At 50.7% G+C, this 15,860-nt stretch overlaps 1 long non-coding RNA gene across 1 annotated transcript in view; it reads left to right on the top strand.

Moving 5' to 3' along the window:
• The window catches only part of LOC121099798, a 66,185-nt gene extending 51,792 nt beyond the window's left edge, over positions 1-14,393 (top strand). Inside the window, exon 3 of the long non-coding RNA XR_005831549.1 lies at positions 14,364-14,393. This is a non-coding gene — a long non-coding RNA (uncharacterized LOC121099798). The remainder of the gene's footprint in view (positions 1-14,363) is intronic.
• The last annotated feature ends 1,467 nt before the right edge of the window (positions 14,394-15,860 follow it).

Here is a 15,860-nt window from a genome sequence, read left to right as displayed (position 1 = left end):
AGGCCCTTTTCGGCCTCTTGAATGCAAAGCCACTATTCTGTGCTCCTTGAGGTTCACTCTAGCTCTCCTTGTGAATATAATTGAAATTTCACAGTCATCAGTTTTTAAAATGATTTTTTGAGCTTTGGAAGGTGGTAGGAGTCACAAAATGTCTTCAGAATATTCTCCTCAAAGCTTTTTGCAGAAGCGAGTCTGCTCCCTTCCCACCTTCCTGCTAAGCCCCTACTGTGTGCCAGGCCCTGGGCTCCATGCCCGGAGGAGGAGGGGCAAAGGAGGATCATGCAGGCCCCCACCCTTGCGTCCAGTGGGGGGGGGTTGGCGGCACTCACTAGCACGCTTGCTTGCATCTGAAAGCAAAGGCGGCTGTGATAAATGCCAGGGGGAGTGTCAAAGTGCGGTGGGAGCACAGAGGCGGGAGGGGGCCGGGGAGGAATGCAGGATGCTTCACTGGCTTGATTTTTCCCATCTGGAAACTGTCGCTCTGAGTTTCTAGGCTGTAAATGCGGAGATGTTTTGAAGGGATTGGGAGGGTTACAGAGTCATCCTGCCTGGAGATGGGGGGATGGCTATGATGGCCTTTCTGTGATTTTAGTTGAGCCACTGCCTTCTTATTTATATCCTGTCCCTGCTGGCTTTTCCTTGTGAGGATGCCCAGTCGGGAGCCCGTTCCCTCCCTGGCATGGTCAGCCTTCCCTGCTGTCTTACAGACCCCTCGTAAGTGCTGCGATCCCGGGAAGCCTTGCTTGATGATTCCAGCGTGGGGAGAATGCCCTTTCCTGTCGCTCTGGGTGCTGCGAGGGGCGGCTGACACTTGGGCTGTGCCTTGGGCAATCCAGAATCCTTTTGTTCTGGGCTCTTATCCCTGTGAACATCCCACCCGACTAGGCACTATTCTTTCCCAGCACCAATGATGTTGATTGAGGGGCATTAGAGCATGCTGGTTAAAAGCAAACGTGCAAAAATAGCGACTCTGCCCCGGAGAAACCAAGTGATCCGTGCTAACGTCACCGGTCACCAGTCATGTTGAAATCATGTGCCCCCAGTACAGTGCAAGGAGCCGGGCACTGCTCCTCTACAGCTCCCTACCCCAAACCCACAACCTCTGACTGTTCACGAGGAAACACCAGACAGATCTAAACTGGGGAACATCTATAAAATATATCTGTTACTCTCCAAAAGTGCCAGGGTCATGAAAGGCAAGGAAAGACCAAGAGATGGTGACAGTCTGGAGGAGACTGCAGAGATAAGCACGACTAACTGTGACCTGGGACGCTGGGCTGGGTCATGGCACAGAAGAAGGGCATTCGTGGAAAAACTGAGGGAATTGGAGTAATGTCTGTGGTTTTGTTAATATTGTCATACCAACATTAATTTTTAAGTTTGATCCATACACGACAGGTAAGGGAGACATCAACGCTAGCGGGGGCTGGGCAGAGGGCGTCTGGGGACTCTGCGTCGCGTTTGCGGCTCTTCCATAAATTGAAAATTATTTAAAAATAAAAAGCTAAAAAAAGAGGCAAAAGACGCAAAAAGAGGAAACCGAACACATGGACTCGGATCTGGCTCCTCTACTTCCTGGCTGCTTGACTTTGGACATCTGACACAACTCCCCAAGCCTCAGTTTCCCCATTTGGAAAACAAGGCCAGTGACAGTGCCTACCTCACAGGCGGCTGCAAGGATTAAAAGAGATAATCATGAGGCGAGCACCCAGAAGGTGCCTGGCACACAAGAAGCGATCGATAGGGTTTAGCTATGATTACTGTTATTGATGAAGAAGGAAGTCCAACTTCTAAAAGCTGGGAGAGGACGCTGGGTGACAGAATTCAATACGATTGGAGCGATCCGATGTGATTCAATTAAGTAAACATCTACAGATCGCTTCTGCTTGCCAGGCCTGTACTGGGGGCTGCAGAGAGAAATCAGCCCCGGTCCTTTGCCCTGGTGTCACTTAGATAAGAGGGTGGGGAGACAGACCTGGATGGAGACGGTGACCGTGTAGAGAGACAGGCAGCTTCAAGGAGCACGTTTAAGTTGCTACAAGGTCAGAGGCAGGAGCTCTGTCAGAGTCTGGGACTGGGTGGGGATCTCTTCATGGGTGTGTTAACACCTGCACTGGGTTTTGAGAGAGGGATAGGAATTCCCTAGGTCTGCCTAGAAACCTTAGTAGGCCTACTGAGCGCTTTGTGGGCCCTTACAGGTGGTGTGCTTGATGCTTGACCCAAGTTATTCCGAATTCTCTCCACAGTCCTGCAGGGAGGTTTGGTTTTGTTTTTCGTTTTAATCAATTTCACCCATTTCTTTTTACTTCCGTTAATTTGGCTACTAGCAAATTTATTATTTTATATTTTATTTTATTTTTTAGAGAGAGAGAGAGAGAGCACACAAGTGGGGGAGGGAGAGAATCTTAAGCAAGTTCCACGCCCAGCGTGGAGCCCAAGGGAGCTCGATCTCATGACCCTGAGATCATGAACTGAGCCGAAATCAAGAGTCAGATGCTGAACCGACTGAGCCACCCAGGCGCCCCAGAAGGTTGTTTTTATTATCGATTTATAGTTGAGGCAGCAGAGGCTCAGAGAGGGAGTGGAGTTCCTCGAGCTTATAGACTAGTGGATGGCAGAATTCGGATTCCACCCAGCGTGTCTGAGTCCAGAGCTGCCTGCCGTGGTGTAGCGACAAGGGCAATGCCAGCTGAAGGAGCGACAGGTCCCCAGGTTCGGCACGGCGAGAACAAGCACTAGATGTGGTCCCCATCCGCTGTGAGGTGTGGAGGAGGGAGAGGAGGGAGACAGGTTGGAGAGAGGGGACGGCAGAGCCTGGAACACTCTGTGGCTGTTCCCAGGGGTTGGGACTCTCTCCTCTAGGGTAGGGGAGCTGCGGAAAGGCTTACCCAGGGTGTAAGGTGGTCAGCTCTGTGTCCTAGGCAGCAACCCTTGGCTTCTGTATGGGGTGTGATGGGAAGCAGAGTAGAGGCAGGGAGCCAGGGGATGAGGGGATGAGAGCAGATGGAGAGGGACAGACGATGAGAGGGTAGCATCTTGAAAGCCCTATTCTAGTGAAATGAAGGAAGGTGAGAAAATGTGGCTTCCCGTGAGCCAACCGAGCAGCAGTGTGGCTGTCACAAGGCTGACAGACTCAGGTGGCATGAACAGAGGAGCGGGGAGGTGCTGGAGCCACCCTCTCCTCACAGCTGCTTGGACCACTTGAGCTCAGGGCTCTGGCTGAGTTCCTGATGCCCCACTCCAGAGGGAACAGAGACACCCTAGTCTGTTTAATATGGGGACGGCATCCCAGATCACCTTCAATGAGGGGCAGTTTTAGGACCTAAGGGTGTTTAAACCAGAAGAGAATCAATTCAGCAGAAAACAGGGCAAATATGTCTGTGCGCCCCAGAGGATCCAGGAGGGAGGGGGCGTTACAGGGGGTCGATTCGGGATGTCCCTGTACTCTCAGTTGTTCTTCTCTGTTCCTTTCTGCTTCCTGCTTCTTTCTCTAAAGTGAGGATTTCTTTGCTTCTCTGGCCCACAGGGTGGGTGGAAGAGGGCCCTCGCACAGTTTCTAGCCCCTGGTACCGGAGACTTAATCTCTTTCCTCCTCTCTCTCTCCACCCCCATCAGGAGTTTCCCAAAATCCTTAGGGAAGGGACTCTGATTGGTCCAGGTCAGACCAGATGACCACTCCTTGTCCAATAAACAGTGGCCATAGGGGGCGGAGCCACAGTGGTCCCGGCCCTGAGCAGGTACAGGGAGAAGGAGGTGAATAGAAATTGGGGGGGGTGGGCGGTGGCGGGGCTGGACAGAGAACCGAACAGGTGTGGCCCAGCTAACCCATTTGAACCTCTCTGTACTCTGAGTTAATCGAGGCTGGTTTGCCAACCTGCAGTGATTTTGGGGGGAGGGTCTGAAAGCAGAGCTTGTGCCTATTCCTGGATGATTTGTTTTGCCCAGAGATGTTGAGACTCCGCCTCCCCTTCCAGGCCAACACTAGGCCCCATTTTCCAGTCGTCTGGCTATTTCCCAGGAGTAGAGGCATTTCCAAGACTGCTGTCCAGCCAGGGCCCGGGGCTCAGTGTTTGGGGAGATGGCCCAGCTGCTGGCTCCATGGCTCCTGTGGCCCTGGGGTCTCCAGGGTGCAGGCTTGCGAAGCTAATTGACTATCAAGAGTGGGCTTGAAATTGGAATTTTCTGGGCCTTCAGGTCCCTGGTTGCAGCACCGGACGCTCATTAAGGTGCAGGTAGACAAATTGGCTCCGCGGACGCTGACCACGGCAGCTCAGGGAGCGGCGGCAGCTGGGCGGCCAGCCCGGCCACATGCTGACGGTGCAGCGGCCAGAGGCGCGGGGCGAGGCACCAACTCAGTCAGTGGGCCCGAATCTCGGTCTGTCTGTCTGTCTGTCTCACACACAGTCCTAACTAGCTGTGTGACCTTGAGCAACCCGGGCCCTCTGGGCTTCAGTTTCTGTAACACGAGGGGTCAGATAGGAGGATTCCAGAGCCTTCTTAGCTTAGGGATTTCCAGTAGGTATTGAGGCCGAATGTTGGAAATTCTAAAACTTGAACCGTCCGGACTGCCCCAGCCTGTGGGTGGGAGTACCACTCGTCCTTGGTTATCAGAGCTGCAAACTCCGTCTGCCCCTTGGGAGGTCTCCTCTTCCCCCTGGAGTGTTCCTTGGTTCTGTGAGGTCACCCACGGTAGCTGGTTCTCATATCCATGCCTCTCCTTCTTCTGCTTGGGCAGCCCTCTGCTTGCCATCTGAAGGTGGGGACTGGTCACTTTTGTTGCTGCTGACACCGTCGTTGAGAAGGCCACTTCCCAGGAGTTCTGCCCGGTACACATGGCTTCATCCTGCTCTGCCATTGCGCCGTGTCTCCCTGACCCTGCCACACGAAGCCAGACTGAGGGAGAGAAAGGACCCCCTCTCCCTCTTCCTTACCCTGTCACACCTTGCAGCCCAGCTTGGACCACAGTCTCACACAGTCAGCCTTCGTGAAAAGAGCTCCGTCATCTTCTGGGCCAAACTGTTCTCCGCCGGCTTCAACCTTAGCCCATCAGGCCGAGCAAGGCGACAGTGGCCGCCTCACCCCATCCCCTACTGTCCTTATTTCAAGCTTCTGTCCTTGTCAGGAAAACACCAAAGCTCCTAAGCCTATCATCCTATGGGGGGAAGGGAGGAAGTGGCCTGCCCTGCCCCACGTGCTGGAAGCATCTAGCATCTTGCTCCAGGCTCACCAGCTTACTGTCCGTCCTCCGTCGGATTTCTGTTTCGGTGTTTATGTCAATCAAAATTAACCGGCGTTTATCGAGTACTTATTGTGTGGCCAGCATGGGGGAAATTACTCTTTCCTTTTCTTTTAAAAAAAAGTTTTCTGCTTTCTGCTTTTTTTTTTTTTCCTCCCAGTTTTCTCAGCCTTCAGGAAGGGATGCCTTGAATTATTCAACCTGCAGTACAGATCTCTGGAGAACATCGCCTCGCGGCTACTTTAATCACTAGAAAGGTTCAGAGTCAGTTATAATCAAGCCTGAGTCAACGTGGAAATCTTATCTCTGGCTTGAAAACAAGATCAAAAGAAGACCAAGGAGGAGATGAAATGGGAGAGGAGAAATGGATAGTGGTTTCCAGAGGCTTGTAGGTCCTTCTCCTATTTCCAAAGGGGGTCGCGGACCAGGAGTCCCAGCCCTTGCCGGGCATGTTACTGCGTATTTCCTCTGGCCTTTTGTAATGTCACCGACAAGTCAGTTACGGCTCTGTGCCGGCTCAGGGGCAGACTGACCAAGGACGGGACTTGTGTCTGATGGAGGTTTCAGGGGGAACTGTTGCCTTTTAAGAATGTGTGAGCACAGGGAGGTGAAGCTGCAGATGGGGGCCGGGCTGTCTGTACCCGGAGCTAATATGGGGTTAGGCACCGTCAGGCCAGGACTGTGGGTATAGAGAACATGGAGGACTGGCTAGAGGAGGACTGGCTAGAGGCTGTCTGTAGGGACGATCAAAGTGGGAAGGCATCCTAGGGAGGGGGGAGAGGGTGAATCTGTCCTCATCTGGGCTTCTGTCTGCCTGGGAACGTGGGGGTGGAGGTCTGGAAGTAGATACAAGGAGATGCTTTTAGGGGCTAGCTTGTGCCATCTGTGCCAGGCCGTGTGGCACAAAAGGGTGGGGGGGCATTGTGGCCAGCTTAGCACGGGGGCTTCAGAGAACACAGAGCGGCCTTGGTTATGTTGAAGGTCCAGGCTGTCTCCCTGATAGCTTGACAGTGACAGGGCTGCCACCTGCAGAAGCAGCAGAGCACTGAGGCCCTGAGCTGGGGGTCCCCTCTCCCCTGACTGCCCATGATAGTCCTCCCCGAGGATGGATCGGCATCGAGGGCCAGAAACCGTGGCCCTCCCCACCCCCAAGGGAAGAAGGATGCTTATTGCCTAAGTGAAGGACCTCGGGAGGCCACATCTAGGGTTTGTGGCCATGCTCTTTCTTCTCTCTTCCATCCCTGCAGGGGACAGGATGGAGCACTGGTTAGGGCTTCTCCAAAATGGGAGGAGGTCGAGTTCTCTCTCTGGATCTCTCTCCCCTTCCCCAGCTGGGCAGCCCTAATACGGTCTTGTGGGGGTGTAGTCTGCTCAGCCTGGGGCCAACTTTGGGGCTGTTGTTCTCTTACTGTCTGTCCCTCTGCTGTTTTTCTCTGGCCCTTGGTGGCGGGGTTAGGGTGGGACTGGAGCCCATCCGCCTCAGGGTCGTGAGATTAAGCTGGGGAAGGGGGTGGCTCAGCCTAGTTTAGGGAAAGGAAGTCTGGGCCAGCCCAGCACGCTCACATTGGGGCTGGGACTGGAGACAAGCTAGGAAGAGGCTGCTGGCGCTGCGTGGTTCCTTGGTGGGCTCTTTTCCCTAAGGACCTCTTAGGAGGAGGGTAGTGGCCAGGCCAGGGCGGGATCCGGAAAGTCGGGGACTGGTTCAGATGCTGTCCTAGCAGTTTGGTCTCCTAGCTCTCTGGCCACACAGCCCCAACCCAGTGGTAAGTAAAGGGTGCTGGAAGTCTCGGGGGCCCCGGCCCCCATATTGGTGCCTTCCACGGTGGGTACAGGCTGCCACTGCAGGGCTGTGCCTTGAAGGTGTATTTGTGGGTATACATGAGTCACCCAAGGGGTACCCAGGCTGCCTGAGTCAAACCTCAGCCCTGCCACTCACCAGCTGTGTAAGCTCACCCTCTTCATGCCTCAGTTTCTTCAGCTGTAAAATGGGCAGAAGGCTGGGGTAAGGGTTAAGTAGGCTAATGCATGCGTTGCTCTCGGCGCAGTGCCTGTTGTGTAGGAAACACTCAGCAAATAGCTCTTCACGCTCAGTTGTGTGTCTGTGTCCTCTTAGAGACTAGAAGTCCTGCCCTAGCAGATGGGACCACAGAAAGGCAGTTTGTTGCTGTAATTGTAAACTCCTTTGTACCCTACAGGCTTGAGGGGTCTAGGCAACGCTGGTTAATTTTTATTTTCTTTTGTGGAGTAGCAAAGCCATGTAAATGGATGGGACTCGCCTTCAGCATTCCCCTATTTCAGTAGAATCAGCAAAAAGCCGATTACATCCTATTATAAACATGTACTTCACAAATAAAAAAATGAACAATACAGAGGCGTGTAGGATTTCTCCACCCTGGGAGGCTTTTGGCAATTTGGTGGGTTTCCTCCTGGACCTGTCGCTATGCCTATGCAAACATGTTTGCATATAGACACACACCTTCTTTATGCTTCCCTCCCTCCCTTGCGCTCTCCCCCCTCCCTTCCTTCAGAGGGGGAATCATATCACATGCATGTTATTGACGTTGCTTCGTAGCCTGCTTTTTTCTCCCTCTCACTGTGGCAGGCACATCTTCCCAGGCCAGCACATACGTGTCTGTTAAAACCCTCCTGTCCCCATCATATATATTTGCAGTTGCCAAAGATTTAGGGAAGGAGTAGGAACAAAAGATACTCCCATAGCGCCGAGTGAGAATCTAGGAAAGAGGCAACTTTACAAAAGATTTAAAAAATTATCTCCCTCAGTTAAAACATTAACGTATTTAAAGAAAAAACAACAACTCAAAAAAGCCATATGTACTTCCTAATTGCACAGCCCAGATATAGTCATTGTTCACATTTTGGTATAGTTCTTTCTAGTCTTTTCTTTCTATGTCTGTAGTTGTGTGTGTGTGTGTGTGTGTGTGTGTGTGTGTGTGTATTTAAACAAAATTAGAATCACACTATAACGTTTTCAATTTATGTTTTCTATTTAATATTATTTTATAGATCTTTTCTTTCATGGCTATATATCATATGACCCTAAATATATGATAGCCAAGGACAGAACACCCTGTTTGCCCAGATGCAAGTTTCAATAGAAAGTTTTGAGGTCAACTCGAATATACAAGTATTCAGAGAAATCACCAAATGCTGACTCAAAATGCTTAATTTATAAATGTAGTTACACATGGATATTTAAAACCATGTAACATGAAGTATCTCAAATTTAGAAACATTAGTTTTTTCCACTTCCGCATCTTATACCGACTCCCCTGGTATCCTTGACGTCTGTGTTTTTATCACCCCCAGAGCGCGTTGCGAATTACCCAGCAGAGCTGTCCAGAGCACATCATTTCCATTTTTTGGTCTAACTTGTTCGAGATTCAGATGCAACACTTTTAAAATCTGTGTACAATGTTGTCTCTGGAAATTGTATTCCGAGCCTCAAGTACCTATTTACATAGCATTAGGATAGTCTTTATTTGTCCGGTAAGTGTGTATTAGTGATCTCTACAACATAACTACGTACCGGATTGCTTTTAAAAGTGATCTTTAAAAGCTTGTTTACAATGACAGCCAACACTTGCAATTGTGAGGTCATAACCCCCAGAATAATTACTAAATCCCTGTTAAATTTCTCTATCTCCTTTTTGCCGACTCCGGCAGGTGACCTCTTTAAACATCCCAAACTAGCATTGATTGAGGTCAGGGAGGGCTAATGTGATTTCCCCAAACAGGACTTTGTTGTTTAAAATAAAGTAATTAAGAGAGAGTGCCCTTAATAGGAGACTCTTTCTAAGAACTAGAATTTAAAGAGATTTTTCTTGTTTCTAAAGGATAATTGTGGGGAAAATCCTCAAGATTAATGGAAGCATGGTTTTCCATCTTTTCGCTGTGCCCTAATTTATTTAATCATTCCTCTATTGTTGGACAGTTCAATTATCCCCCCCCCCTTTTTTGCTATTATAAATAACAAGCCACATTCTTGTACTTACATCTCTGAGCACGTTACAGATTATTTCCTCAGGACAAATTCCCACAGGGTCAAATGGTGTAGATATTTTTAAGGGTCCTGATACATTATGTCAAATTGCCCTTCAGAAAGTTTGTGTTAATTTATAATCCTATTAGCAGTGACTGGTGGTGGGCACTTTATAATAAACGTACAACATTTCGAAAATTGATGGGGAAAATGCTTCATAAACTCATTGAGATTTTTGTAGAGTCATAATTTCTTGGAGCCATAGGACTTCTTAGAACTCACCCAGTCCAGCTCACTTCCCAATGGGCTTGCATACTTCTTCCAATGAGAAGCTCCCTCCTCCAAATGGAGCCCCTGCCAAGATTAGGTGGTTATGTGCTAGATCTCTTTTATCTCAGCCAAATCTGCCTTCCCAGAAATTGCACAATTAAGCAGATATTTCTTGTGCTTTCCATTATGCACCTGGCCCATGGTAGGCACAGCCTGGAATTGGGGGAAAGGGAAATTGAGGGGAATGAGCACCAGCTCTGGCGTCAGGCACAGTGCCAGGTGCAACTCCACGAAGCTGGGGTTCTTGTTTCATATTTTGAAGATAGAGAAATTGAGGTTCAGAGAGCTTGAGCAACTTGTCCAAACTCGCACAGCTGGTATACGCTGAGGTGCTGGGATCAAACCCAGGTCTGCCTGGGTCTCTAAGACTCTGTATTGTCTTCCTTACGTCTTCTTTTTTGGAGCTGCTTAAAACAAGTCTGCCGTGTGGGGTGGAGGCCCCCACCGTGTCTGGGGAGCATACCTCCTGGAGTTGTCAGGACAGCCCTGATCTCTAATCTTCTGCTCTGTTGTCCCCCTTCATGCCCTGGTTGTGATGGTTTGCACCAAGGGGACTTGGTGAACCCGGGTTCCCCTTCCCGGTGCAGACCCCCATTGGAGCTGGGCAAAGAGGAAGTTGCAGAAGATGGAAAGGCGGAAGGGATGCGGCAGCCATTACTCTTGAAGGTCTTTGTAGAAGGAGTGACAGATGCAGGGGTGTCCAGTGGGTTTCAGCTTGCCCCCGTCTCCTCCCTCTGTGGCCCGCTCTTCCCTCTGGCTGCCTCCCCTGATGACCCTCAACTCAGCCCACCGGCAGACACTTGGCTGCAGATGCATGGAGTTGGGAGTTCTGTGTTGAACTCTTCTTCGGCTCCCCCTTTACGGTCCCACCTCGATGCTGGATGCACCTGGCTTCTCTGGCTAGTGGCTCCTTCTCTTGTCCTCCAACTTCTCTTCCCGACTTTTGCTTCCTTAGCTCCTCCCATAATTGTGTAAGGTGTGATTCCTGTAATAGATGCCTTCTCTCAAAGCACTCACATGGATTCTGCTCCTACGGTTGGATGTGGGTGGAAGTGGTATCACATGACTTCATAACTAGGCCTCCAGAGGTCTTGCAGCTTCTCTTCCCTCTCTCAGCACCCTGAGACCGTCCTGCTCGGGAAGAAACCCAGCTGGACCAGCCAAGGCTGAGAGGCGATGCAAAGGAGAATTGACGAGCCCTGGTCAACACACAAAATGAAAAAGAATAAATATAAAAATACAAGAAATCATTGCAGGGGCATTTTTTTTGGCAGAGAAAATATTTTCTTTATCTTTCTATTAGTGGATCGAACTGCCATTATGTTGCATTGCATACTCAGTTAAAATTACACCAAGAAATATTTAGTGTCATCTGATGAGAATAATTGAAAATTTAAAATATTTATCAACTTTATTAACTTACCCTAATAAAATTCACTACTTTTAAGTGTGCTATATATATATATAAAACAGAAAATTTACCGTTCTGGCCCCTCTGAAGCCTGCAGTTCAACATTAAGTACATTCGCATTGCTCTGTGACTATCATCACTATCTGTCCCCAGAGACTTTTGGACAGCCCAGCCTGAAATGTTGTCCCCGTTACACAGCCCCTCCCCATTCCTCCTCGCCTTGAGGTAGCTTTAAGCCACTAAATTTGGGGCTGCTTTTTTATACTGCAGTAGGTAACCGAAACATTCAAGAATAGGAACACTTAAGCGTATGACCAGGCCACACTGGGCCTGCATTCCCACAGGACAGAACTTTTGCTGGGCTGAGTAGAGGTGCCCGAATTGGGGCAGACCTGTGTTCTCCAGCCTGCTCCAGTCCAAACCAGGGCAAGCTGGACTTCCTTCCCAACACTTAGACCCAGCCCCTTCACCATTTGCTCTGCAGGCTGCTTGACACCTGGGCATTTGAGTTTTAACCTGGGGTCTAGATGGACAATCACCTCCTATGAATGGGCCTATTCTTCTGTTAATACAACCTGAGGGCTCATGCTGAGCCCAGCATCTTCTAACTCCCTGAGTTTTTCCTGCAAAGTCATCCTGTGACATCTTGGGCATGATGCTGAAGAGAGGGTGTAAGGGCTTTGGTGATCTTTCCACCCCTTCTTGGAACTAAAGAGAGAAAGGAGGCAGGGGCAGGTGAGTGCCTGACTGGGGGGCTTGTGATAAAGGCAGAGGTTTGGTTTCAGGACCAGAGGATGGCTCAGATCCTGGCCTGACAGCCTCTCCCACAGCATTTCCAAGCCTTGCAGGTGGTGTCTTAGTTCGACCTGAGTTCCTGTTACCATGTTCGGGTCTTCCTCCCTGGTCATTGGACTGTGAGCTTCAGGAGGGCAGGTGGTTCGTGATTCATCGTTGAGTCCCTAGATCCTGGCATGCAGTAGCTCTTAATAGGTGTTTGTTGCATCAAATATTTGAAGGAAGAAAACCCGAAGATGTATAGAGGCATTCTGGTGCGACACAGAGGGAGGGAACCCAGAGAGAAGGTGCTGAGACCCCCTCAAGAGAAAGCATCTACAAAAGGAGCTGGGTCTGGTCCTCTGGGCCTTGGAGTGGTTGAGATAAACACTTGAACCTGGAATGAAAACATAAGGGCTCACTAACTCTTTCATCCTTTTGTGGTCAGATATTCCTAGGGTACCTACTGGCAATGAACATAGATCCTGAGATCTAGTGATGGGGAAGGGGAGAGATCTACTTGAGTCAAAGGTCTGCAGGGGCAGGAAGTGGTCATGTAGGCACCAAACATGGAAAGGCCTGACCCCTTTTGTGGGAGTTTCAGGGCATTGGTGGATGTCTAGACTGGGGTGATCAGCCCTATCTTCAGAGTTAAACAGGCGTGAGTTAGAATCCCTGTTCTGCCACTTGTTAGCGGGGTGACCTTTGGTAAATCTATGAGCTTCAGTTTCATCACCTGTAAAATGGGAGAAGTACCTACCCTCAGGGTAATTGTGAAAATTCTCTGCGTTATTTATGTGAAACCCTTGGCACAGTGCCCGGCTTATCCTAGGCCTTTGAGAGGTGATGGCTTTATCGTCACTGTCATTAGCAGGTGGGGGAAGCCCATGTGCCATGGCTGGGGGGTGGGTCACCGCCTCCCAGGGAAGATGAGGGAGTGTCATGGGGCAAATCATCACGTGGGCCCAGAGGCAGGCCACGTGGAAGTAGAATTTGCGAAGCTCTGGACACTAGCGGGCCATCTCATTTGGTTGGACAGAGAGGCCTCCGTGAGAGCGTGGCTATCTTTGGTTTGAGGGAACTGCTACTTGGGGTCTAATTCTAGCCAAGATGGGTGGAATGAGTGAGTGGAAAAGGCACAGACCTTGGAAAAGCCTCCTGGAACAGGGGGAAGGTCAGCCTTTCTGGGTGTGGGCAGGTGCTTGTCAGAAAGTTTAGAACCAAGTCACCCGTGAACCCAAGGCTGAAGCACGAAGGGGGAAGTTGAAGGGAGCCGGCAGGTAGTAGTTGAGAATGGGATTCCGGTCACTTCACGGGGAATGGTCTCTTGGTGTCCAGAGAGACAGGTGGTGCCCGCAGGGAGCAGTCGCAGGCTTGTCTGTTCCGTGTGGGTGATCACCCGTGGGCATGGCTCAGTCGACTTTGTGCAGCAGTCTCACCATCCTGGCTTCTCCGGGCCTCTCCAGATGCCTTTCCCAGGACCACAGCTGGAGTGGTGAATGGATACGGGATCCACGGATAACCCTACAGCTCAATGCCTCTGAATCTGCTCCCGCTGGTCGCTAAAGGCTACTGATGCAATCTCCCATGTCCTTGCAACAGGTGCTTCGCTCAGGCGTACCTCGAGGCCCACTCATGGGAAGGAGCTTGTAGCAGCTCTGCTGGGGGAGAACTGACTTTGGGGATGGTTGGATTCAGGCTGAGACATTGTCTGCGTGAGGCACAGGAAGAAGGAAGAGAGCCAAGGTTGTCCTCTTTTCTTTCCAGAGTGTGGCACTTCATGTTTGGAAATAAGGAACATATTCAAGTCCAGCCTGTCCCCCAAGCATGTGAACTCTGCGGAAGCCTCTCCTTCCCCTCCATATCCTCGGTCGATCCTGTTACCCGTGTCCACCTCTTCTCTCGTCCCCGAGCCCCCACATAGAGGGAGGAAGAGCAGGTGTCTGAGTCAGATCACTGAGGTCATGTGTATCATCTCCGTGGCCCTCCAGAGCATGGTCCCCCTTCTCTGCTGCTCTCCCAGTGTTCTCAGGGCCCTACCGAGCCCCGGGAAGGAGGTGCCAGGCCACCCAGGCTACCTGAGTGGATTCTTCAGCAGCAGCTCCCAGGACATTTCCTCACTTCACCCATATTGACTGCGGAATTTGCAGGACAGGGGGGTATTTGCAGTGTCTGATCCTACTCTGTTTAGACCCTGTGGCTTAGCTTTTGGGGCTGGATTGGGCTATTTCCAGTCCCAGAAGCCTTGACTGTTACGGGTATGACCCCAATTTGCTGGACACAGCTACGTGAGACCTACCCCAAGACCTGAGCCCAGTCTTCGCTAATGACTCTGCATCCAGGTGTCTTTCTTCAAGCCATGATGCCACCTCCTTCCTGCCTTCCTCCCCAATTGACTTCATTAGCAGTGATGATTCAGGGGGTCCCTCTGGCTCTCTACCTGATCACCCACAGCACCTTCTCAGTGCAAAAAGCCTCCCTTCTCTCTTGCTCCAGCTGAGACCGTTCAGTCAGTCTTGGTTTTAAACACAAGAAGGAAGCAGAAGGGTCTCTCCTGCCCTTTTGATGTATTTTCGGAAATTGAACTTCTAAGTGTCTGCTACTTTCCACAGGAAAGAAATACGCATCCGGGTGCTGGAAAACAGCAGCCAGAGGTAAGGAAGCAGTGGCCTTTAGCCCATGGTTAGCCTTTAGCCTCTGGTTCAGGGTTTGAGAGAATTTCTCTTGTTTCCATCAATTCTCAACCCCAGGGACCTATGCTTTTTCTATCTGGGGGCCTTGTGGGAATCTCCTTTCCTCGGGATTAATGCCGACTTCTTTCATGAATGCCTCTAGCTTTCATTGCTTTGTGGACACTGTGATGACCCTAGTGCTTCTCTTTCTGGACTCTTTTGGGAATCCCTTCACCTTGCTGGGGAGAGGAACCCTAATTAATATTGATTTCCATTAATCTGAGCATCTGGCTTGCATTGCTGTCTCAGCACTCTGCAGATGTCCCTCTGGGATTCTTCCTTGCCACCTTCATCCACACCAACACTCCATCACCCCTGTAAAACTATTCACCTTCTTTCAGCTCTCTGAGATCACCTGACTCTCTAAGAGGCTCTACCTTCACACCACCTTTCCCCACCATCCACATAGCCTTTGACTCCAAATCTCCTAGTTCAAATTCCTCCATCTATGACTGTGGCCTGCTCACAGGCTGCTGGCCAGCCAATGAATGAGCTGTCTTTGAGTCAGGTGTTCTCTTCTCTACCAATTAGCTATGGCCAGGTGGTGATGGGGTCCTGTGATACAGAACGTGGCTGGTTCCACTCAGTAGAGGCTCTGGGGGCTGATAATGACGGATACCTTTGGGAAAGGAACACAGGCTAATCATGCCCTCCAAACCCCAGCAAACCCAGCCGGGGCACCTGCCTGGATCCCATCCCCTTCTACTCACAGGGTCAGGGCCTTGACATGTCTGTGCTCCCAAAATAGGAGGGTAGTAGAGCCAGCTGTCCGCTCAGAAGGACTCAGAAAGGGACATGAAGGAACGGTTTTGGGGGACCCTGAACAATGCCACCCCTGCAGACAGGGCCCCTCTGGTAGATTTGTGACCATGAGCTTCCAGTGTCTGCCGAGTACCTGCAAAGACTCAATGCCTGGTTTAGTCCTGAAGGCTAGAGGCGCCTACCAGGAGGACTGAGCAGCAAGGGCTAACTTCTGGAGTGGAGTTTAAGAAGGTGGGGGCTGGGCTGAAGGACCGATGATCCACCTACCCACCCAGATCTCCTCCTGCTGGCTTCTCTAGGAAGGGAGACATCTAGCATAAAGAAGGGTTCCCTTCTACTCTCCTCGCTTTCTATCAACCATTTACTCACACGGAGGGGCGAGGCAGACCCTAACCCTTAGGGCAGCTGAACAGGAGCTCCAGGTTGGCTGGTGGAAGGGGACACTCCAGCCTTTCCTTGTCCCAGGCCTGGCTTCTGCTACGGAACCCACATGACTGTTGGCATAGTCTTTACATGTCTGAGATATTCTCAGATTGTGACCAGTGTGCGCAGTGGAGAAAGCTTTGGTCTAAGAAACAAGGACATGGGTTCTAGTCCCACGTCTTCCAGCTTGCT

The sequence above is a fragment of the Ursus maritimus genome, unplaced genomic scaffold (genome assembly GCF_017311325.1).
Source record: "Ursus maritimus isolate PB19 unplaced genomic scaffold, ASM1731132v1 scaffold_32, whole genome shotgun sequence".
NCBI classification, from domain to species: Eukaryota; Metazoa; Chordata; class Mammalia; order Carnivora; family Ursidae; genus Ursus; species Ursus maritimus.
The sequence above is the reverse complement of the archived record's forward strand: the minus strand, read 5'-3'. Positions and strand labels throughout refer to the sequence as shown.